This window comes from Crocuta crocuta, unplaced genomic scaffold, assembly GCF_008692635.1.
Source record: "Crocuta crocuta isolate KB4526 unplaced genomic scaffold, BGI_CrCroc_1.0 scaffold62, whole genome shotgun sequence".
Lineage (NCBI taxonomy): Eukaryota > Metazoa > Chordata > Mammalia > Carnivora > Hyaenidae > Crocuta > Crocuta crocuta.
The window spans coordinates 2,056,849-2,082,362 of record NW_027529173.1 but is presented as its reverse complement, the minus strand read 5'-3'; the positions used below and the strand labels follow the sequence as shown (position 1 = coordinate 2,082,362).

Sequence of the window (25,514 nt, the reverse complement as noted above, 5' to 3'; positions counted from 1 at the left end):
TCTTTTTACCATTTACACTTTATTTTAAACCTCCATGGAACATAGTATGTGAGGCTCTTTGTGATTCAGCTCCCACACTCCTTCATCAAGTCTCTGTTCTCTTCCCCTTCTTCATTTTCCTCCCTCTCAAGGTATGTTTTAGAAGTGCCACAATACTTGAAATGGACATTATGAGGCTAAATGTGTACTACATAGGTTCCTAGTTGGGCATTCACTTTGACTACCGTATTACTTGAAAAAATAAATATGGGGATGCCAGAAGAATTATTAGACAGGAAAAGGTTGAAGAGGCAGATTAAACCTGAAAATACTGATGGTTTCATTGAGATTGACCCAAGTCACCAAGGAAACTTCTCCTTCTTAATGTTTTTCATTATATAGCTTTTTTCAAAATTCCCAATTCTGTGTGACCTGTTATTGTGGGGAAATAATAGAAAATATACTCACAGTGAACTGGGACTCTGCTTATGGAGATAAAGACGGAAACCATTTTAAAACCCATTTTAAAAGAAGGATGAAATAAGGTGAGGAGAAATAGGGTTCCATACAGTAGAATAGTGGCGACTCAGAGGACTCAGGAGGGCACAGTAGAGAAACTATAGATTTCAACACTCAGAAGGTTTGGGGTAGCCAGTAGTAAGGAAACAGTCACAAATATATGGCAAGATTGAACCCTGCAGACCTGCATCCAGAGAGATATGAGGAACCAAATTCTTTCTTAGCACACAAAGTAGGACTTCCGAAGCTTCTTGCAACATGGAATGAGAGTACCACTATTAAGTGAGTATCATACTTTGATTTTAGAAGTCAATCGATTTAAAGCATTTGTTTTAAAGCATTTCTAAATGGGAAGACACTCAGAACCATTTTGCTAAAATCAAAAACATAACATGTAAGATATCATAACAATTAAAATATCACAATAATGCTAGGGCTTCACAATATGACTTCAAAATATTTTACTCCTGGCAATTACAAAGCAGCCTGGATTCTGTAGCTTTCCATTGCAAAAATATTGGATCCTTTAAATTGCAGTTTGGTATAAAAAAATGGGACCAAAGATGACAATATAATGTCTAATTACAAACTCATTATAATTAAGGGAATTCATAAGCCTTATAAAGAATTCTATTACTTGATGCCATAAATTATAGTATAAACTCAAGAACTGATTATTTTACTTTGAAAAAGTTATTTCAGTCCTCTGCATCTCATTTTTCCCCATTTGTCTAATGCTGATTACTAACCCTCGAATTACCTGGCTTACTTCATAGGAGCTAATGACACAATGGTCCTATTTACCAACACACCGTCTGATGGGGATTTTTTCCCCCAATTTTGAAAGGTTTTTAAAGGCATAAATATTAAATATATTCATCAAAGCATGTAAGAAATTTTTTTATTTAAAAGAATAAAACTACATGAAATAAAGGTTAGCAAAACCTGAGATAGTTAATCACAGTTAATCCTATCTTTTAAGTCAAATAATTGATGTTTAACTGACTAAAAGTGTTTGATATCATTATGTGCAAAACCCTGATTTAAATGCAAAGCTTTTATATTTTATTAGAAAAAAATAAAGATTTTTGAGTATTCAGAAGAGTATGAGATGTTTAAGGCGTTCCACTTATTTATTTCTTAGGATTACAATTTGTATGAAGGAATTTGATTAGCACATTCACATAACTGATATCTTACTAGAAGGAAGAAACTAGAAATAAATAAAACTCCTACCTTCCTTGCAGTATTGAGTTGAAGAGGCAGCTCTTCAGGGTGCTTGTTTTCAGTACTGACAGGAAGGAAGAGCTCATGGAATCCATTTCCTGCAGCTACTATCATCAGTCTCCACAGCCATAATGGAAGTCTTTCACCTCTCTTTGCTTTCAAATGTCCTAAAAAGTCATAGATACAGTTTCTCGTTGTTTTCAAATACAAAAATAAAATGTACAGATTAGAAAGAAGGGAGTATGGTCCTTTGGTGACAGAAACATACATTCTTTTTGCTTAAATGTTAATGTGAAATCACATTTATCTTTATGTTCTACAGTAATTTCACACTTACAGAAATTCTACAAGAAATATATACAAAACACTCATGTATCCTTCATCCCAATGGATTGGTAGCTTTTTGCCACATTTGCCTTATTCTTCTATTGTCTATATGCATGTGTTATGTATATGAAAAAATTTTCCAGAACCACTTGAGAGTGAATCAGACATTGCACCTATTACTCCTTTTAATACTTTAATGTGTACTTCTTCAGAAATGGACATTCTCTTTTATAGCTCCAATATGATGAACAATTTATTGGAAATTTAACACTAATGCTATCACCTAATCTGGAGTTCATATTCAAATTTCAGCAATTATTCAGCCAGCCACAAGACCTCTTAATAAGCAATCTCAATAAACTGGAGGGGCTCCTGGGTGGCTCAGTCAATTGAATATCCAACTTCAGCTTAGGTCTTGATCTCATGGTTCATGAATTCAAGCCCCGTATGGGGCTGTGTTGCTGACAGCTCAGAGGCTGGAGCCTGCCTCAAGCTGTATCTCCCTCTCTCTCTCTGCCCCTCCCCTGCTCACACTTTGCCTTTCTCAAAAACAAATAAACATTTTAAAAATTAAAAAATAAAAATAAAATTGACATCTTCTATATCTATCTTCTTTAAAGGAAATAAACAATCAGAAGTTACAAAAAGTTATTTCATTTCCCAGAATGCACTAGGTATCAACATAGATATGTAATTGATTTGTTGAACAAATGTAATAAAATGTGATTTGCTGTCCACACAGAAAAAAGAAAAAAGACAAAAATCCCTGTACTATGGTAACACAGCCTAGCAACCTGCTTGAAATGGGTAAGTAGGAGAATATATAAATAACATATGCATTAATATTTAATGAATTCTTTTTACTGTATTATAATCATGGAGAAAACATGGAAAGAAAGGTCCTTTTTTTATCTTTTGCAGTCTCATTGAATGAATTTAAACATATTTAGAGTCTATAGATTCTGACCTTCTACAAGGTCAGAATTCATTCACCTATTGCTATTTTTCAAAATTTAACAGCATTAACATCTGCCAGCACATCAAATGCTAAAGAACCAAGTATTTTCTTAAAGTGTGAGTGCAGTACTTAGGGGAAAAGAAAATTTCTTTCTCCTAAAGTTTTCTTAGTGTTTAGCCTAAAACCTATCCTTCATAGCCTTCAGAGTTTACAATGATATCAACCAATGTGGGAGAAACTAGATTAACAATTCAGTCAAGGGAATTGCTGGGAGTAATCTGAAAAACCACAATATTCTCTGCATAGCTGAACAGACTGTTCAGAAAAACTTGGAATATGTCCCAAGAGATAAAAGTACTCATGTTAAGACTGATTCCTGGACAACTATACAAAATACAAACATCATAGGCACTTCTCTGAATAGAAGACTGGTAGAACAGGAAATTCCAGCAGCTTTCAGTAAAATACAGTTAATATTTGACTTTGTAAATGCATAAAAAGTACTTGATAAATACTTTCAATAAAGTTAGAGTATTCTAGTCAAATAAAAATAATACTACAATAAAGTTTAACTTAAAGTATAATAGTATTAGAGCACCTGGGTGCCTCAGTTAGTTAAGTATCCAACTTCAGCTCAGGTCATGATGTCACATTTTGTGAATCTGAGCCCCGCATTAGGCTCTGTGCTAACAGCTCAGAGCCTAAAGCCTGCTTCAAATTTTATGTCTCCCTCTCCCTCTTCCCATCCCCACTAATGCTCTGTCTCTTTCTCTCTCAAAAATGAAATAAAACATTTAAAAAAGTTTAGTAAATAAATACATAAATTAAGATAAAGTATAATAGTATTAAGAAGAGCATGGGCCTGTGAGGGCCAAATGTGAGGGCAAACACCAGTTCTCTTCTTTATTTGGATAAAATCTTTCATTTCTGGTTAAGTTTTCAGAATTTTAGCCACGAAAATACCAAATTTCTTCATATCTGCATTGGAATCTCTTATGTGGTGATAAAGAAAAATAACTGAGTCTGTATCTACTGACTACATCACCAATATATTCTATAATATGTATGTTGTATAGCTTAATAAGCCTTATGAGCTCCCTAACATTTCTAAGAAAAAAATAATTAAAGAATTTATACATAGCAGGTATTTGTATCTGTCCAAGGAACTTTCACTGTAACTGCTACTGTACTTTTTTTAAAAACTTTGCTACCAGTCCAAAATTTTAAAAGTAGTGTTTTTAAAAGTTTTTTATTCTGAGAGAGAGAAAGCACACCACATGTGGGGAAGGAGCAGAGACAGGAGAGAATCCCAAGGAGGCTCTGAGCTATCAGCACAGAGCCCAGTCATGAACCTCAAGATCATAACCTGAGCCAAAATAAAGAGTTGTATACTCAATCGACTAAGCGATGCAAAGCATCGCTAAAAGAGTAATTTTTAAAAACAGATGTCATGCCCTCCCTTAAAAATGAGATTGTTTTTCAGCCAGTTTTTTAAATTTAATAAGAAAGGTCTTATCTATTTCTGACTCAACTTAAACAGTTTTTTTTCTTTTTAACAGTTTCTTAGGTTTTCAGGGTTTTGTTTTTTTTTCCATTTAGAAACCTGTTTTAAAAGAAATACTCAAACAATATTTATAATCATTTCAATCCCCTATGTGGATATGTAAAGAAGTCTTCTATTTATTTTGTGTAATTATATTACATATTGTTATCGGAAATATTTTTTAACAAAAGTGCGTTTAGCTAAGTTACAGATAAAAATGACAATTAAAGGGACTTGGCAGAAGAACAAAAAAAGCAAGACAGCAAAATGTCCAAGCCAAATTGTGATACTTCATTTGTGCATCATGTTTACATAAAAAAATGTGGAAGAAGAAATTTAAATGTGGTACATAAATGCTAAGGCTTATTTCATTCTTAGTTTCATTTTCATTAAGCCAGGTTTCAATTAAAAATTTCTTTTAAGAAATATTGTCTATTAAAAAATAAAATAAAACAGTCTGCTGGTGCTGTTACCAACAACTCTAGATTAAAATATTTGTAGAGCCATCCTACCTCCCAGCAGTGCAACCTAACCCTCCCTGCCTAACTCATCCAACCAATCCATATCTATATTGTAATATTTAATCCTCAAGTTAACAGTTTTAAAAAGAATGGTCACCACCTAGGGAAAAAAATTTCAAACTTCTTTATAATGTGAAATGGTATAAAGTATGCAAGAGCATGGTAACAGCTCTTAGGCACAGATAAGGTTTTTGTTTTTTATACAGAGTAGAAAACCATTAAAGACTCCAAGAACAGTTAGCGATGCCCTTGATTTTCAGTGCTATTTAAAAGCTTTACTGAATCTCCCATAAAGGGAGCAGCTCCCTTTAACATTTATTTGGTGGCTATTTACTGGGAGTAGAAATTAAAAACACTTCACAAGCAGAATGGACTAAAAGTGGTACATTCTCTTAATATCTTCCTCTGATTTCAAATCCCTAGTTCTTCCTTCAGCTTTTCAAACCTGTACCAATAAGAAGTATCAGAGGTAGAACTTGACTTCAATATAAACTAGAATGGCTTAGAAGCAAACACCCTAAATAAAAACAAGATGAGTTTTCTGCTTCCCAAGCTACTTAAGCTTCTCTAACCAATTCTTTTCTCCAAAATGTACCTGCAATTTAAAGTAAACTCATGTTGGGGTGCCTGGGTGGCTTAGTCGGTTAAGTGTCCAACTTTCGCTTAGGTCATGATCTCGCAGTTCGTGGGTTTGAGCCCCGTGTCGGGCTCTGTGCTGACTGCCAGCTCAGAGCCTGGAGCCAATTTCAGAGTCTGTGTCTCCCTCTCTCTCTGACCCTCCCCTGCTCACGCTGTCTCTCTCTCTCTCTCCTAGAAATAAATAAAAAATATTTTAAAAAAATAAATAAACTAATGTTGATTACTATTTGTTTTCTGACTCATAAAATAAATTTCTTATCTAGATTATCACACCTCTGCTGTGCACTTTTCTGAAGACAGCTTTTATAATTTGTTTTTAAAGGTATAAATTTCATAAACATAGGTAACTTTGCCATGGGGCCTCTTAGGGAGGAAAATCCCACTGACGAAGGTGCTATTGCATTTAGACTCCAAAACAGGCATAACTGTATATGAATTCCATCAAGTGTTTATCAGAATTATGTGTTAGAATCTGACAACTTGATTTTTAATTCCAACTCTAATTTGAGAAAGATCATAGAAGAGCAAGTAACTTAACCTTTCCCCATCTCTTTTACCTCATTAATATGTAATACTTAAGTCACAATGTTGTAAAGAAGAAATTTAGTATAATGTGTGCAAAACCATGGTTTTAACTTCAAGTACCAGGATTCTCTGAGTAACAGCATCTTCAATATGTACACCAAGTTGCTAAAGGTGAAGAGGTGCATACATGGTTCAGTGAGTTAGTATAATCAGGATCACATCATTATTAGTCTCTTGACTTTTTTCTCATGTTTGTAAATTCATGGTGACAAGATAGGCTTCCTTAGTTTTGATGGTTACATTAGAGTTCTGCAGCAAATCCCACCTCCCCACTCCCAGGTTTCATTAACTGGAAATATGTCACATGCTTAGCTCCAAGAGAAGCTAGAGACATTAGTATTTAGCTTTTGCAGCTTCTACAGTGAAAGTGCCCAAGGGAGAAAGGGTTAGGAAAAGGTGTTGGAAATAATAATCAACAGTATCTACCATATTTTCTTTGAAGAAATTTAAACAGTATGTTATTAAATCCCCCTATAACAATTTTTTTTTTTACTCTACATGGTGTCCGTTTATTTTTGTCCTGAGGTTGCTTATTTTATCAGCTTTCAAAAGCCTCCCTCACTCTGATCTCAGTAGCAAGTGATTGCATGTGTTTTTTCACAAAAGCTGATAAATATGCCTTCTGTAAAACCTGGGATAGCCATCAAAACAACATCAAAATAGCATGTCCCAGGATCACCCTAAGGAAGAAAAAAACCAAATATATACAATTATTTTATTTAAAGCAATTTCTTAAAATTTAATTTTAATAACTTAATTATTAAATGAAGTAATTTACATACAGCATTTCCTTTAAATAACTACTCTCTAATTAGTTGAATGTGGTTAAGATGTGCTGCCTGAGGCTGCAAAACCTGACTTTATGCCTTACATGTTACTTCTGCTAGTCCACACATGCTTAATCTTTATTGCCATCTTCTGGAGGATTTGCTTTTATATGCAAATAGGTAATACTAGGTCAATACAGCTCCTTTCTTAAAGGGATTAGAACCACAGGCCCTTTTCAGTATCTCAAATGAAGAAACATAGTTCAAATCCCATAACCACAATGCACCTTAGCCTAGACCATGGAAATAAATACCTCAGAGTACATTTCAGAAATAACATGAAGCCACCTGCCCAGAAAAACAAGCCCTTCTTACAAGCAGAGGCCTGTATTTCCACTATTAGGGTTCGATTTTAATGGTATAAGACTGAACCATGTCAAAAGGCAAGTATCACTGAAAATAGTGACCTTTTAAAATGATATCAATCAATTTCATTTTAGTGTGAATAAGTTTGGAGTGCTTTCTTATTATGATATATCACAAGTGGAGTACAGGATCAAGTACCCAATACATGGAAAACACGAATGTCATGTCTGAACATCACCCTGGACAGCCCTGTTGTCCAAAATGTAGACACAAGCAAACCATAATTTGAAGGTAATACTGCCTAGTGGGAAAAGAGATCAAGCTGTAAATACAAACAGAATGATAATTTGGCAGCCAAGGCACAGCAGCCAAGGGGATATGGCAACCACAGCATGTAAGCAGCTCACGTTCAGAAAACTGACTTTAATTTATTGGCCATCCCTTTAGACATACTGAAGAGTCATAGGAAACCCAGTGATAGCAATGGTCAAACTTCAAGCAGAGGGGCTGACAGCTAGCATTAGAAAAGTCTATCAGCAGAAAGTAGGACCCCACCCATCTGGTCAGGACTCATGAGTAGATGCCAGTCTCTGAGTCCAGGCCTATGAAAAGTAGCACAAATGTTCAAACATAGAGTTATTGGGGTTTTGAAAGCTTATTATGACAGGAAACAGACATAAGACAGTGCATTTCAACCTTCTTGTCTCTTGGTTTACAAAGAAAATGGGTGCAGCTGCTCACAGACTTGGCCCTGGGCATTCAGCACATCTGTAACAAACCAGATGGGAAGTTCCAGCAGAGAGAAAATACCAAAGGCAGGTTCTCTGAATGGGGCCCAAGGTCAGAGCCAGAGGGAAGGAAGGAAGAGGGACTTAAACCTCAGACTCAGACTAGGGTTGTGGCTGAGCTCTAAATAGAAGGCAGATGACTCCTGTTACACAAAGAGAAGACCTAATAGTTACACTATATCTTTTTAAAAAAATATATATGGGCATCTGGGTGGCTCAGTCAGTTAAGTATCCGACTTCAGCTCAGGTCATGATCTCATGGTTTGTGAGTTCAAGCCCTGTGTCAGGCTCTGTGCTGACAACTCAGAGACTGAGGCCTGCTTCACATCCTATGTCTCCCTCTCTCTCTGCCTCTCCCTTGCTCATGCTCTGTCTCTCTCTCTCAAAATAAATAAGCATTAAGAAACTTAAAATATACATATATATAATCATATTGTTCAAGCATTTGTTCATGAAACAAATATTTATTGAACCTGCACAATATGACAAGCCTAGGATTCAGCACTACAGATACACCCACAAATAAAACAGACATGGTCTGGGGGCACTTGGGTGACTTAGTCAGTTGATTATCCAGCTTTAGCTCAGGTCATGATCTCATGGTTCATGAGTTTGAGCCCCACATCAGGCTTGTTGCTATCAGCACAGAGCCCCCACTTTGGATCCTTTGTTCCCCTTTTTTCTCTGCCCCTCCCCCACTGGTGTGCATGTACGTGCGCTCTCTCTTTCTCTCTCTCTCTCTCCAAAAATAAATTTAAAAATATTTAAGAAAAAATAGACATGGCCTGGCCTTTAACCTATGAGCTTAAGTCCACAGAGGAAGCCTGACATTAAGTAACATAATATAATCTTTTCTTATATGTTGCAGTAAGCACTATAAGGGAAAAGAGCACAGTTCTAAGAGAATGACAGGGCCGGATGGCCAACTAGTTAGGAGACCAAAACTGACCTTTCTAAGGAAGGTATTCCAAGAACATGTAATGGAAAAACAAAAACAAAAAGCAATTCTTTTTTAATATAATACAAATTTAAACTTCAGTATTATATATATGTAGTACTACATAATATAAAAACATACATTACTATAGAGGGACAACTAATGGCAAAAACTAAAATCAACTTTTCTTTTTTTTTTTTTTTATATTTTTATTTATTTCTAGGAGAGAGAGAGACAGCGTGAGCAGGGGAGGGTGAGAGAGAGAGGGAGTCACAGACTGAAACAGGCTCCAGGCTCTGAGCTGGCAGTCAGCACAGAGCCTGACGCGGGGCTCGAACCCACGAACCGCGAGATCATGACCTAAGCGAAAGTTGGACGCTTGACCAACTAAGCCACCCAGGCGCCCCTCAACTTTTCTTTTTTAACTCGTTTTACTATGAAATACAACACACTACTGCTGAATTCGTAATGAACTTTCTTCCCATGTGATAGAAATTAACCTTTCACAAAAATAGAGACACAGAAGATATAAAAGAAAGACAAGGTCCTAGATATTACTTATATATAGTATATGTGCTTCTAAGAAAGCAATATTTAATCTTGGTTACTATTAACGCAATCCAATATAACAGCTGAAATCTGGGCAAACAAACTTAAATAGGCACCTATGTTCAAGATCACAGACTTCCAAGATGACAGAAGAATTTGTGTATTAGTGGATGTAACTAGCTCTGGGAAAAATGAAACTAATTTCAAGTATTTAGAGAATAAGCAGACAAACTCATTGGGGTATAATGCATAATGACGTTTGAAATGTCAATTCCCAAAGGAGGGTGAGGGTGAAAATTCTAAACTGTGAAATGACCCAGTTGGAAGTTCATGGGTCCCCAAATTTTTCTTTTGTTTATAAAAGTTTGCAAGCATATGGAAGAGAAAATTAAGGGGTCTTTGGGATGTAGGTTATATGATGTAACCTATTTGTGAAAATTTCAGTAAGTGTACACTTGTGACTTGTACAAAGTTTTGTTTGTATACAATATGCAAATTAAAAGTGGTTTGTTTGTTTTCAGTTTGAGAGAGAAAAAACTCAAGTCGAGAAAAATAGAGACCTTTTATGAGGCACACTAGAACAAAATCTTAAAAAGATAGCTTAGAGATGCTTTTATAAAACTGGTAATTAGTTGTTAAGTCATCTCCATGTGTGTTACTTATTTTAAATAATAGGGAAACAAACATTCAAGAGGTGCACAAAGCTAATGACATCAGAGATCTTTGTATTCACTTAAAACAAAATCTGACCTTAACTGTACATTTTAAAAATTAATGTCATCCTTTAATCTGTATTCTAATCATAGCTTTATCTTCACATATGGTTTTCATTTACACACACCTGGAAAGTTTTATTTTGCTCTTTCACAATTTCAATCACTGATGCCTGAGGCAAAGAGCTCATAAAACTATAAACACTGCATTTGCCTCTTTCAGCTATCAAGTAAAAAATAAAAGTAATAGGATGCTTACTCTGTAAGAACAATGGAGGCAAATCTGAAGTTACACTTATTCAATATTTATGAAACAATCTAAATTAACTTAAAAAGTATTTCTCTTTTTTTATGACTCAATTCGCTGTCCTTTTCTCTACTTTTTGTATTTTATAGTTATTTTGAGACATGAAACAAGTTCTACCAAGTGTTCATCCTAACTCCTTTGGATACTTCCCATTTATTAATGCATTTTTAGATTTTAATCCCCTTGAAATCTTGGATTTTCAAATCACAGACAATTATATAAGAATAAGACTTTCCTCCATTCTGTCCTCCACCACCATTTGACACCATGGATTTTCCTTAGATAAGATTGATGATGATCACTCTTTCTGAATGTATAATGTCAATGAAGCTCCTGATAAGAAATGGGGTCAAATTTTTCTCCTAAGTGATATGTCCTAAGTCTTAGAGAACTATCAAACAATATCATAGAACATAAATTATACAGATTCACAATAGACATTTATTTGTGAACAAAAAAATAAAAGTGAAGAGCAGAGTTTGTGTACTATGGAAAATTATAGTTTTCAATATCCATTATTTTCTTCATGAATGGAGCCTTAATTTCACTGGAGAAAAAAAAAATCCCTAAGCATTTGCTAATGTTGTGGTTTATACCAAAAGTTGCTTCAGCTCAGATCATACAATCCTTCATTCACTTTGTGAAACCAGTTACTCATGGTCACTCAGTTTCTTTCTCATTGGACCCTAACAAAGACATTCACTAGGCCCACTTTTCTCAAAGGTTAAAATACTCCATGAACTACTACATCATTGTGAAAGTATGTCCTGGTCATATGAACAAACTCAGCAACATGACCAAAGATCCCTAAGGAGGGAATGGGGAAACCTGAATTTTAATCTGATCACTACAACTAACTAGATAAGAAAAATTCAGCCAATTTTTCCATCTTAGATCTCTACTACAGATAGAATCTTTTTAAATAAAAGAGTAGTTGTCTAATGCAGCTGTTACTAAGATGTGTTCCAAGGCACTAAGTTGCTTCACAAAAAGTTTGGGAAATACTGAGTTTGGTAATCCTTTACAATCATCTTGGAGATTCACAAGGAACTTTAACATAGTAAAGGTTCTGAGAATTCCTGCAGTTCTGCTTAACTTTGTGCAACCCACACATAATGTTTAACATTTTTTTTGTAACCTAACACCCCTAAAGATCTGTAGAGACTGCACTGAGAAATGCTGCACTGGTGATTTTCAAACTACATTCTGCAAAATCATCTTAGATTTTGTCAGGAACCACAATCAGGGAAAGCAAGGAGGCAAAGAGAAAGCAGGCGGCAGGTAGGACATTGGTCTCCCCACCCTCACTTCAATCACTTTTATTTTGGGGTCTCAACATACAATATCACTTAGAAGAAAGGAATCCATGGCTTAAAACAAAAACAGAAACAGAAACAATAAACGAAAACAAAAACAAAAACCCCTTTTGGTTGTAATCTGATTTAGAAATCATTCTTTCTAGTCTGAATTGACATATTAAGCTTATTATGGGAATATCCAGAGTGGGGCCACAGTATTTCCAAGACAGATCCTTATAGCAGGTTGAATTACGGTTCATGTCATTCCTTCCCTACCCTTGCTATGTCTTCCTGGAGGCAGAATTCACTTCTCTGTCCCACTGACTGGGGCTGGGTCATTTGACCTGTTTGAGTCAAAGGGATGTGAGGGTCTAATGTACTCGTGTAGTTTACTTGTATCCCCCTTGACTTCTCTTCACCACAAAGAGAGCATGCCCTAGAAAATGGCTGTTCACCAGCAAAAGCCCAGGAATTAGTAGACACAAACAAAGCTATGGCCAACTGACAACCCTCATGTAACATGAGAAAGAAATTAATGTTTACTGTTGTAAACCTCTGAAATGGAGAGATTGTTGACATCACAAAAGAAAAAGTTCTAAATCAAATCTATGTTGATCAAATTCCAAAGCAAATGTCTTCCATATTACCCTTGAATAGCATTGGACTAGACAATTAGTTTTAAGATAAGAGTTGCTGAATTCACTAATAGTTTTTCAATTATTTTGTATAACTTTAAGAAAGTACAGGGCACCTGGGTGGCTCAGTCAGTTGAGTGTCCAACTCTTGATTTCAGCTCAGGTCATGATACAAGAGCCCTGCATCAGGCTCTGTGCTGAGTGTAGAGCCTGCTTAAAAAAAAAAAAAAAAAAAAGTACAATAATGCTGCATTTCCTCTTTCTATACCTAAATCCCATTCTTTACCCTGCAAGGCTAAATGCTTTACCCTCTTTGATTTATAGGACAATCAATAGTTAATAACAATGCCAATAAAACTCAGTGTATATAGTTTTCCACGAGGGGAATCAAAGGATTTTTCCTTTGTTCATAAAGCCAAATACTGTTTTGGGGTTGGTATTTAATAAGAAAAATTTGTATATGCATTATCCATGCCTATAATTGTTTGCAGAAAACTTAATCAGGTCAAAATTAAAAGTCAGCTATGTTTAATCAAGCTATAAATCAAACAAGACCCTTCCCAACCAACACATGAAAAGCAGTCCAGAAAGGAAAAAAAAAGCTAAATTTACTTCCATCCTAAGAATTAAAACCACATCTACTAAAAACAGGTACACAGGGAATTAAAGTTTTCACTTGACTCAAGTTATTTAAATTTACAGAACAGCTATATGAAAACAGTATCCCATAGTATATGGAATGACCATGGAATTACTCCACTTAATAGAAAATACAGTTGGAAAAATACTTATCTCAGAGAAAAATTCTACTAGTAAGGTATCAACCCATGGTCATGTATAAGGAAATGAATAATGAAAGACTTCTGAAAGTAATATGTCCTTACTGAATTAAACATGTGCACAAAAGGGCCATACAATCAAAAGGAGAACTGCATAAGAATAGTAAGAGACAAAACAGCAGCAAGATTCAAAATTCCTAAGAAATGAATGCTAATAATATATGTGAAGCTTAGACTTCATGATTCTTTTGAAAAGGAATGAGAAAGGGATTTGTGATCTACAGAGGGAGAGGAATTTCTCTTACTTAAATAATGAAAAATAATACTAACTACTATTTATTAAATACCAACAAAGTGGCAATAAAGTTGAATGATGTTTGCAGAGCAAGGCCCAAGGGAAGTCCTGGATCCCAGGGAACTCAAACTTTTTGCCTGTACATGACAAAGCGTCTACACAAAGCATCAACTAATCCACAAGGAAGGGGGGATGCACATCACAGCACCCCAGGAAGGCACAGACCTAACTCCTTCAGGAGCCAGAACACCCTAGGGAACATCCTAGCTTCTGGGGTTCCCTTTCCCAGCTTGGCTGCCAGGGTGGACTTTTTCAGGCATCTTTAACTCACACTGAGCTCTGATACCCTTGAGAGCCCAAAGGGAGCCCACTGCAGGCTACCCCTGGACCACAGCATATTTAAAAGATGGGGTATACAGATGGGGTGCCCCAACTGACAGAGTCTTCAACCAGATTTCAGTCAGACTACTCCAAATCCTCTTTCCAACTACACCTCAACTTTCAGGCTTCTACATTCATCTCTGCACTGTTCGCTTTTGGCAAGAATCCTGCTAAATCAGTTTAGTCAGAAATCCCTACCCTCAACTTGATATGTGATAGGGTTCCTCATCCGCCACCATCCCCCAGGTGATGTCTGATCACGTTGGCCCGCCTTCAGCAAGAATCCTGGTAAGTCAGGTTAGCCAGAATCCCCCCTTGCCCTTGATGTGTCTTCAGTGACTTCTCATCCACTGACCCCACCTGGCTCCTTGGCTATAAATCCCCACCTGTCTTGTTGTATTTGGAATTGACCCTGGTTCTGTAGGGAGGTCTCTTTTCCCCTATCACAACCATCCTGAATAAAATTTGCTTTTACCACTTAAAAAAAAAGAGTTGAATGAAATAATGTTAAGTAGGGAACAGCAATCTGGCACAGTACATAATATGCCCATTTTACAGATGAAAAGATGAAAACTCCAAGAGTTTAAGTAACATGTTCTCACAACTATTAGAAAGTGGATTTTTAATGTAAGACAGGATATTATAACCAATGCCACACAAATAAGAAAGATAATAAGGGACTATATCATGAATAACTATACACCAACAAAACACAAAACCTAGAAGAAATGGATAAATTCCCAGAAATATAAACTACTAAGACAGAACCATGAAGTAATAAAAACTATGAACAGAGGTGTCTAGGTGGCTCTGTTGATTAAGCATCCGACTCTTAATCTCAGCTCAGGTCCTGACTTCATAGTCGTGAGTTCAAGCCCTGCACTGGGCTCCATGCTGGGCATGAAGCCTAGTTTAAAAAAATGAACAAACCTTTAACTACTAAGGAGAATTAATTAGTAATTAAAAATCTCCCACTGAGGAAAAGCCCAAGACCAAGTGCTTCACTGGTGTTTTCTACCCAACATTTTAAAAAGAATTAATACCAAAAAAAAAAAAAAACAAAAAGGAAAACATTCAAACTTATTTTATAAGGTCTGTTTCATCCTGATACAAAGTCAGAAAACACACTACAAAAAAAGATAACTAAAAATGAATATCTCTGGTTACTATTAACACAAAAATCTAATAAAGGACAAAAACCATATGATCTCAACTGATGCAGAAAAGCATTTGAGAAAATTCAACACCCATTCATGATTAAAAACATTCAACAAACTAAAAGCAGAAAATAACCCCAACATAATAAAAGCCACATAAGCTATATATGAAAATTTCTTAAGATTCATTGCATAAAAATGTAAATACACTTAATACTACTGAATTATATTCTTAAAAATGGTTAAGATGGTACATTTTATGTTACATGGTTTTTACCACGGTTTTTATAAGGTGGAGACAGAATTCAAATCCAGTTTAGTTTTTTTTCCCCCACAGATGTTTTCCTGCAACATACACTTGGAAGGGGATGAAAGGCAAGCAGCCCAGGTGGATAAAGGAAATGGTTAGATGAGCAAGTGTTGACAGTTATATGTGTTATGTGAGAGTAACATGATAGGAAACCTGAACTGTTACATACATACATACAGTCTATATAGGAACCTGTAGTTCAAATGTCAAGATATGTACTTTTATAAAAGATTTAAATGACTCAGTCCTTTCTCTTCAAAGATTTAGCACTTACTTCTTTATCACTGTATTAGTTTGCTAGGATTGCCATAACAAAATAACCACAAACTGGTAACTTTCTCATAATTCTGAAGGCTGAAAGCCCAAGATCAAGATGTCAGTAGGTTTGGTTTCTCTTGAGGTCTCTTTCCTTGGCTTGCAGATGGCCTTTCTCTGTGAACACACAACGCTGATGTCTCTTTTTCTATGTTCAAATCTCTTCTTCTTATAAGGACACCAGTCAGATTGGATCAGGGCTCACCCTAATAGCTTCATTTAACCATAATTACCTCTTTAAAAGCCCTATCTCCAAAAGGTCATGTTCTGAGGTAATGGGGCTTTAGGACTTTAATATATGAATTTAGGAGGAACACAATTCAGTCCATAACAATGAGAAATACAGTTTAATTTCCTAGTTCACCGTACATGTGATTTTTACTAAAGAAAACGGAAGAGCTATGGATAACTAGCTCAGGTCATATGCTAAACCAGGGAAAATAAGAGAATGTAATTCTTTCATGCTCTCAGCATCACCAGCCACTTACGCTTCAAACCATATTTTCTGAGGCATTCACTATAGGCAATTTCACAAATTATACATTTCTCCAGAGCCAGCCTTTTTTGTTTGTTTGGTTGGTTGGTTGATTGGTCAGCTGTTCTGAGTTTTACTCAGTAGAAGGAAAAAAAAAAAAAAAAACATAAAAAATCAGGCTGTCAGGCCAAGTGAAAGTTTGGAAGAACATCTCTATAATTCTGCAAGTTTGTTCCCAAGAGATTTCACAACATCCTTGGGGAAGTCTGAAAGCAAAACTTTTCCTCAAAAGGTTTTACTATTCTGGCCTACAGACTTACTCTGGACTGGTAAGTCTCTAAGTATTTTAAAATAAAATTTAAAAGAAATCTACAAATATTTCCAAAAAAAATTTATATTCTAAATGAAAATGTGGTTTAATTTTGTCCTTGGAACCATGTATGCTTTCTTTTTTTCCAGGCTCATTTTACAGTCATTTCTGTAATACACTGAGCCACCATTTTTTCTTCTAAATTTTTACCTGATTTAAATTCTTATGAAAATTATATTCTTGCACACACTGACTAATTTTCTCAGCTGTCGCTAACATCAGTAAATATTTATAAAAGACCAGCTGGATAAACTGCATTAACTAAATACATACGTATATCATACTCTTGACAAAAAACAGCTCAGGAGCTGTTTTTAATTCAAGGATCTAATTGGTGTGTCTAAGTGCATTTGGGGGGGTGTGTGTGTGTGTATGTGTGTGTGTGTGTTTGCATTTGTCGGTTTAGGTTCTTGTAATGGAAATTCACAGAATTGAGGGGAACAATTCAATTAAAAGCTTTCTATAATATATGAGGAGCAAGGTACCAAATCCATCCCCTTTTCAATAGTATGAGATCTGGCATGTCTTTTAATCTGTAAAATAGAAAAAATACAGGATATTTAGAACTATTTCTAAATGGTTAATAAAATTAAATTGTTCAGGGGTGCCTGAGTGCCTCAGTCAGTTAAGTGTCTGACTTTGGCTCAGGTCATGATCTCGCAGTCCGTGGGTTCAAACCCTGCACTGGGCTCTGTGCTGACAGCTCAGAGCCTGGAGCCTGCTTCAGATTCTGTGTCTCCCTCTCTCTCTGCCCCTTCCCTGCTTGTGTTCTCTCTGTCTCTCAAAAATAAACAAACATTACACACAAAATTTTAAAGAAAATTAAATTGTTCAGATTTAAATAACATTTAAGAGACCTGTTCACCATACTATAAGAACATCTCTGTTTATAAAGGTTTAATGTTTCTAACAGTTATAATTTTTAAAGTAAAAATTAATAAATTTTATACCCCAAATACTGTTTATTTTTTTAATGTTTATTTATTTTTAAGAGAAAGAGAGAGGAGCAGACAGAGGGAGACATAGAATCCCAAGCAGGCTCCACACTGTCAGTGCAGAGCCTGATGTGGGACTAGAAATTACAAACTGCAAGGTCATGACTGTAGCCAAAACCAAGAGCTGGATGCTTAACTGAGCCATTCAGGTGCCCCCCAAATACTGTTTTAAAAGGTCCAAGTATTTTCTTCCCTGAATATTGATCTACTTTAAAAAGTTATATATTTCTATTGTAGGTCTAAGTACTGATCAAATATTTCATTTAATTTCCCTACATTACTACATTAAACAGAAAAGTTACTCTACTTCAATGGAAATCTCAGCTAGAGAACTGAGGATCAATAATAGTCATAAAATATTCAGATGGGGTTATCAGAATTTTAAATTTCAAATAGACTGATATAACACCAAATTTTCCTCTACCAATCTGCAGATGTTGGCATACAATACTTTTCTACTTCCCTGAAAAGTCCAGAAAACAAAGCATTGTTATGTTAGGAATTTAAAAAGATATATCAAAGAGATACATCAAGGAAATTGATTGGATTTTCATCAATATGGAAAATGATCCATATGTTGCTTTTTTAAAAACTTTCCTGAAAACACAGAAGAACCAATATTTTAGAACTCCCAGCTTAGTCTGGGACCATATGTACACTAAAATAGCCTCAAATAGAGGAAAGGGTAAGTTGGAGATAAATTGTATTTAAATGTCAACTTCCATCTAACATTCAAAACAGCAATGCCTTATTGGCTGCTAGAGTCTTCCTAACAAAGTAAGTACGAGAGCGCTAATACCAGGAAATATTCCTGCCAGACAGCCTCAAAACATAAGAGAAACTTAGAACACAGACATTAGAGTAAGTTTTCGTTCTCTACAGAAGACAAATATTTTCATTTCCTAGTTGCTTTTCTGCCACACAATGTACTTCTGGACTATCTTTTATTATCAAATTTATGGGCTTATGAAATATAAATTAATATTAGCATCAGATTAAGACAAAAATATAGAATGAGATGAAAATATGGAGCCACATACAAGGTCCATAAAAGGGTCAAATAAAATGGTTTTTGGTGGTTTGGACATTGCTTTCTTTCTTGAGTTAACTGTATTTTATAATTAACTTCTGTTTTGATTCTATTTGTCCATTAAAACATTACCAAGACATCAACAATTCTGCCTTTGGTTAGAAAGCCTCTCCTACTGATACCCCTATCTAATCTTATAATGAAAAAATGACGTATTTATGCATTAACACTAGTGTTCTGGCTGTATTTGATGGCTGGCAGGAACAGGGGAGGAAACACAGTATCCGACAACCACATTACCAAGAAAGCAAGCTCCTTTTGCAAGGTTTATTCTTAATTATTTTGGTGTCAGAGAGCAAAATGTGATAAGGAGGAGGATTGCTTCTGACACCAGCACTGTTCCACTTGCCTCTCTGAAGGCTCTCTTGTTACCTCAGCAATCACATTTATGTGGATGACTCTAGCCCAACTTCTCCCCTGCCTTTCAGATCAACATTTCAGTCTAATGGCTGACACTTCTACCTGGATGTTTAACTAACACCTCCAGAATTCAAAATGAAGCCTCTCAGCTCTACCCTCCATTCATCTTCCTTCCCTGACCTTAATAAATCTCCCTTCTCACTTTTATATTTCCTATCTGCCTCCACTGTCTGTCACTCATCTTTGAAGTCCTGTATGGGTCCTTCCATTGTCTCCCAACTAGATTTTACATCAGCCCATCTTTTTCCAAGCTAAGCTCCTTAGTGTTTACTATCGTTAAAGCCTCCTTTCTTTCCCTGAAGTAATGAGTCCTATCTTCAGGTTAAAGCTGTGCCCTATCTATGGCACACCTATCACAGGCTATCATTAGCCCATATGTGCTTTTGTACAAATCATAAAAGGCACCTTCATCTTAAGATGAAGTTGACATCCATCTGTCTGGGAACCTGCCATAATATAACATAATTAAACATGATCATAGTCATAAATATGGAAACATAATAATACATATAGAATATAAAGTTACCATGTGAATGACAACCTCTAAGATTTGCTGCACACAATCTTCACACAACACTGGGCAGCCCTGTGACCCTGGCACCCCTCAACTCCAAACATTATAATGACCCCTCATCACCTATGAAAACACACACACACACACACACATCAACCTAACACAGGAAATTTACCATGCTTGGCTTCAGCCAGCACCTCCAATATTCTTTCTTATTTCTTACCTCTTCACATACCTATGCTCCACTCTAGCTGGCACACTTTCTTAAAACTGACTCACACTTGCCTATCATCTTGCCTTTAATCATTTGTCTGCCTGGTACGCCCTTTCTCCTTTTTCCAACTGTAAATATCCCTTCCATTTTTCAAATGTCATTTCTTCCCAGAAGCCATATCTTTTCCCCACCACAAATAAGAAGTGATCTTTCCTTCCTCTGAACCCCACTATATCTTGTTTATACCCCAGTTATAATACATGTGATATACTGACTTTTATTAGCATTACTGGCTCATTTGATTGATCCTATACCAGATGGTAAACTTCTTAAAGTGAATATTATGTCTTGTTTTATGTCTTCTGTGAAGCCAAATCCAGGGTTTTATGCAGAATAATTTCTTTAGGTTTATTTATTTTGAGAGAGAGAGAGGGTGGGGCAGAGAGAGAGAGGGAGAAAGAATCCCAAACCAGCTCGGAGCTGTCAGCAGAGTCCAAGGAGGGGCTCAATCTTAATGACCCATGAGATCATGACCTAAGCTGAAATCAAGAGTCAGATGTTTAACTGACTGAGCCACCAAGGTATCCCTAGAATAATGTTTTGTAATTCACTTAATTGAACTAAATCAATAGATGTCACTCCCAATAGGGATGCATTAGATTTTTGTGGTTAAAAGCTTTCCTCATTCCTTAGGAACCTTATCAATGAGAAATTTTCTATTTTCTAGCTACCTCCCAAAAATTAGAATTAATAATTATATTTATAGTTTGCATCATATTCCATTTTCTTTACTTATCCATTGCTATTAGGTGTATAACCCATAAGACATATTTTCACTCTTTCCTTTTGCTCAACCAAGCAGGGTTAAACATGATTCCTTTTGTCTTTTGTCTTACAATGTAGTCTATCCCTTGTTATATAGGTCTTCATTTCTCCAACACCTTCAGTGTAAGTAAGTAAGAAAAGTCTTGTGGAGAAAGTAGGGGGTGTTTTCTTATTCAAAAAGTAGCAGATCTAACTCACAAATACTTATAAGATAAGAAGCTCCGCTGGTCTTCCATCTGCTGGGACTACCAGGTTACTATGAATTTTGTCACTTTGCTGTGAAAACTATATTTAACTAGTGCTAATGAGAAGTCATTACCATATGTGTTTCAATTCGGATAACTTATAAATATGTGACACACACATGATTTTTAAAGATTATCCATATATGCTTCTCAGGCCCACAAAATCATAGATGAGGTCGAACAGTGACGTCTGGATGCCAATTAAAAATGGTGATGATCAATGATACAAGGATACAAATGCAAATGAGACTGACAATGTTTATAACTTAAAATCATTGTAAAGCCCCTGTTTCATTGACTGAGCCTAACAACCAAATACAGATGCTTGTATTCAACTGCCCCTTGAGAACAAAGAAAAGGTTTATCCCCCTCAACCAATAAACTCACTTTATACCTTTTTATTGAAATGAGATTAAATTTTCCCTTCCTGTTTTCACTACCAGAAAGATCAGAGTTACCTGAAACTGAATTCTTATTTTCTAGGCCCCAATCTACATAAGAATGCTTATGTTAAAAAACTCACAAGATGTTCATTTTCAATCACAGGGACTTGAAGATTTCCTGGTCTACCATTTCTACTCAAATTTGAAATTCCTCTGTAGCTTCTCTAACATGTGGCCATATAATCTCCAATTTACTGTGTCTAATATTAGGAATCTCACTGTTTTACAAAAGAGTCCTTTTTCCCTAGGATTAGTTCAGAAAGCTCTTCCTTACAACATACCGAAATTTACACCTGTTTCTAACTTCTCATTTATTCCTACTTCTATCCTCTAAAACTACAAAAGACACCATAATCCCCTTTTGAATATTTCATTAAAATTACTTTGCCCTTCCTTAGATTTCAGTCTTAGTTCTGCTACTTGCCAGCTTTATGTATCATTCTGGCTTTCAATGCCTTTAAAAACATTAAATACCCGAGGAAAGTTACTATCTTTAAGCCTTAATGTTTTCCCTTATAACATGGAGATGGAAATACTATCTATCTCATAGGGTTTATCTTAATGATCTCATGAGAAACACACTTAAAGAAGTGCTTAGCTTAGTGCCCCCTTGACTATTATAAAGACCTTTTTTCAAGTATCCTCTCAGTATCACATAGGACAAGTTCTCTTTCTCTGAGTCCATCATCAACCTCCATTTTTGTTTTTGTTCACACTGTACTGTCACAATGTCTTTTTCATCTGCCTAGCAAAGAGAGAGACAGAGAGACAGAGAGAAAGAGAAATGGCAGTGATGCTGCTGTAGCTCCAAACAGTTCTATGATGTAATAATATACTCAAGTTCCACTTAGAACTTTGCTGATGTCTACCTTCTCTGTAAGGCTGCAGCTCAGCACAGTATTAAATGATGATTGGCACTGCCCACTCCTCTCTTGGAATTTCTACTTTAGGCTCCTCATGCCAGACTTTAATCCCCTCTCAGCATTGCAAAATCTAGATTGTCACAGTTACTCTTTTCTCTCCCAGCTTCCCCTAAGCCCCAACAGAAAACAGAAAAATAACTGCATGTAGTCCATGTTGTTTTCTGTCAGTGCCCTTGTCTGATCAGGTGTTGGATAGCTAATGTGACAAAGCACTTTTGTTGTTGAGCTAATGGGAACTAATGTTTTAATTTTTTTCCCTTCCAAGTAACAAAAAATGTTATATTTGAGACCAACTTTAGAACCCTGACACATGCTTGGAATGACCTGAAGTCTTTGAGAACACATGACTTTTCCCTGTAGGTACCTTAATAAGTATGCTTATAAGTTTAATTATCTTAGTTCTTTATATTTGCCTTAATTTAGTGGGGGGGGGGGGTATGTGTGTGTGTAGGATATCATAGACTTCCATGGCTGTTAAGAAGTGGTAACTTCCTTAGAATGGCAATGATGGCAATTTCAGACCCTGGAGGATGTTGGTATGATATGGGCTTCTCAATATGAAATCGTGTAACATATCTTAAGTAAAGGTACTTCCCCCAAAGAGCTCACACCATCTGTAGCTTAGTCCAATTTAAAAACAAATCTATTCATGATCTCATGCTATGAACATACTTATACATAAAGGATATATTTCACAAATGCTATTGCTGCTTTTAGAGGGTGGTTGTTCACTGTCAATAGATGATTATCTAAAGATTAATAAATTAACTTTTGAAAAGAGAGAAAAATAGAGGGAAGTCAAATGCCCTAAGGATAGATGTAATAAGCTTCTCTTTCCACAGTATTTTCCTAATGCTTTCTTAATGCCAGACTTCAAAATGAATCATCCAAAAAACTGAAAAGACCCTTATGATCAAATAGATTTTTTTCAACCAATGTCAACAAAAGCACAACTTTCCTGCGTATTTCATGTATCCACAAAACAGGAAATGACTTAAATTCCTCTAAAAGTTAAGCCATTCTCTAAACAGCATTTCCACAACCATTTCCATTTAGAAGTTGTCCATGCTAACTGTGAGATCACTCTTCAAAACAAATTTAGAGTAAAATATGTTCAAGTTGATTTTGCCCACATTAGTGGCAGGCTTTACTAAGAAACACCTTCTACTGGCTTTTTTCTACTTAGAAAGATATGGCAAATTTCAGGAGGCCTAACTTGTACAACTTTAAATGCAAATAAAATTCAAAAATCAATCAGTGACTCAAAGAATTGTTTCACCTATTAAACAAGACATTTTTGGTCTTATGTGCCATTAATCATTGAAGCAGCCATCTTGAGTGGACCAAGTACATCAATGAAATCCACAATTCTTATTTATAAAACGAGGAACATGATTACTACTCTACATGAAAATTACAGAAACAGGGGCTTCTAGGGTGGCTCAGTCAGTTAAGCATCTGACTTTGGCTCAGGTCATTATCTTGTGTTCTGTGGGTTCGAGCCACAGGCTCTGTGCTGACAGCTCAGAGCCTGGAGCCTGCTTCAGATTCTGTGTTTCCCTCTTTCTCCCTGCCCCTCATGCACTTGTGATCTGTCTCTGTGTCTCTCAAAAATAATAAATGTTAAAAAAAATTTTTTTTTAATTGCAGAAACAACACAGACGTGTCATGAACAAAAGACATTAAAGAGTTCTCTTTTGTGGACATTGGTATGTGGTTGAGAGAAATGAGCCAATAAGAGTATATAATAGGACTCAACCAGTTAATCAGTTAACTGGGCTTGCAATCTGATGTCAAATGACTTTGTTCAAAGTCATGTGAAGTTCAAAGAACTTTGGTTTCTTGAGTGCTTAATGAGAATAACACTTTGCTCATTTGCTCATCCAAATATTTACTGAGGGCCTACTAAGCCCAGACATGGTCTTAGAGGCTGAAGACACCTCTTGAAACTGACTTTGTCTCTGCCCTTGAGACCTTTATGGTTTAAAAGGGGAGAGACACATTTGAATTGACATGTAGAATACAGGATAATAAATGGAAAAGGGAAGACCCAATGACCTTTCTAAAAGGTAAACATTTCTCAGCAGTACTTATAAACTTGTAACATTTAAACTTGTAACAAAACAGATACAAATATGAGTTAGTTAACATTGCATCAAAATGCATACAAATCTAAAAGTGAATTAGAACTTGTTTATGGTTGCTAGAGGGGTATCCTGTGGTTAAATGGCTGTATTTCAGGAAATCACTAAAAACGTATGCAAAATTTGGTGGGTATGTTCATTTTTAGAATAAGGACCTTAGCTTTTATCAGATTCTCAAAAAGTTGAATGACTTGAATGACTAAGAATAAAGTTTTCTAAGGTAGATACATTTTGGAGAAGTTATAAATGAAATTCTTGGAATCAAATATAAATAAGTGTATATATGTATATATGTACATATATACATATATAAAATCTTCTGCCACCAATTTACATGTTCCACAAATCGTTGCTATTTCAGTACTTACTATTATATGACTCTTTTTTTTTTAATATTTTTATTTATTTCTAGGAGAAAAAGAGAGAGACAGCGTGAGCAGGGGAGGGTCAGAAAGAGAGGGAGACACACACTCTGAAATAGGCTCCAGGCTCTCAGCTGGCAGTCATCACAGAGCCCAACGCGGGTCTCGAACCCACGAACCGCGAGATCATGACCTAAGCGAAAGTCGGACGCTTAACCGACTAAGCCACCCAGGTGCCCCTATATGACTCTTTACATATGTTAAATACCTACACTTTTACTAAGTTGTTGAAAATATATTTTGAGATTTGCAAGTAAATGAATATCTAGCTATGCTTCACACAAATGAAAGCTTATATAATAGAAAGACAAATATTATAAATTAAAATGGCTACTTATGGAGATGTCCAGCAACTTTTTCTTTTACAAGGACATGTATAAAGAAAAGGTAGGCTCATTTGTTCTATAACTGATTTGATCTCATTTTCAAGTGTCATTTCAATAACACTCTAGTTATTAAGAGAAAAAAATCAACCTTTCCAAGTAAAAGTATTATATTCCTTCTGGTCTAAAATAACAGTTAGGGGCGCCTGGGTGGCT

At 35.7% G+C, this 25,514-nt stretch overlaps 1 protein-coding gene across 1 annotated transcript in view; it reads left to right on the top strand.

The window, feature by feature from the left end:
* The first annotated feature begins 2,794 nt into the window (after window positions 1-2,794).
* Window positions 2,795-25,514, top strand: part of ABCB5 (ATP binding cassette subfamily B member 5) — a 178,747-nt gene continuing 156,027 nt past the window's right edge. Inside the window, exon 1 of the mRNA XM_077757610.1 lies at window positions 2,795-2,859. The gene's annotated coding sequence lies outside the window, so the exon portion shown is untranslated. The remainder of the gene's footprint in view (window positions 2,860-25,514) is intronic.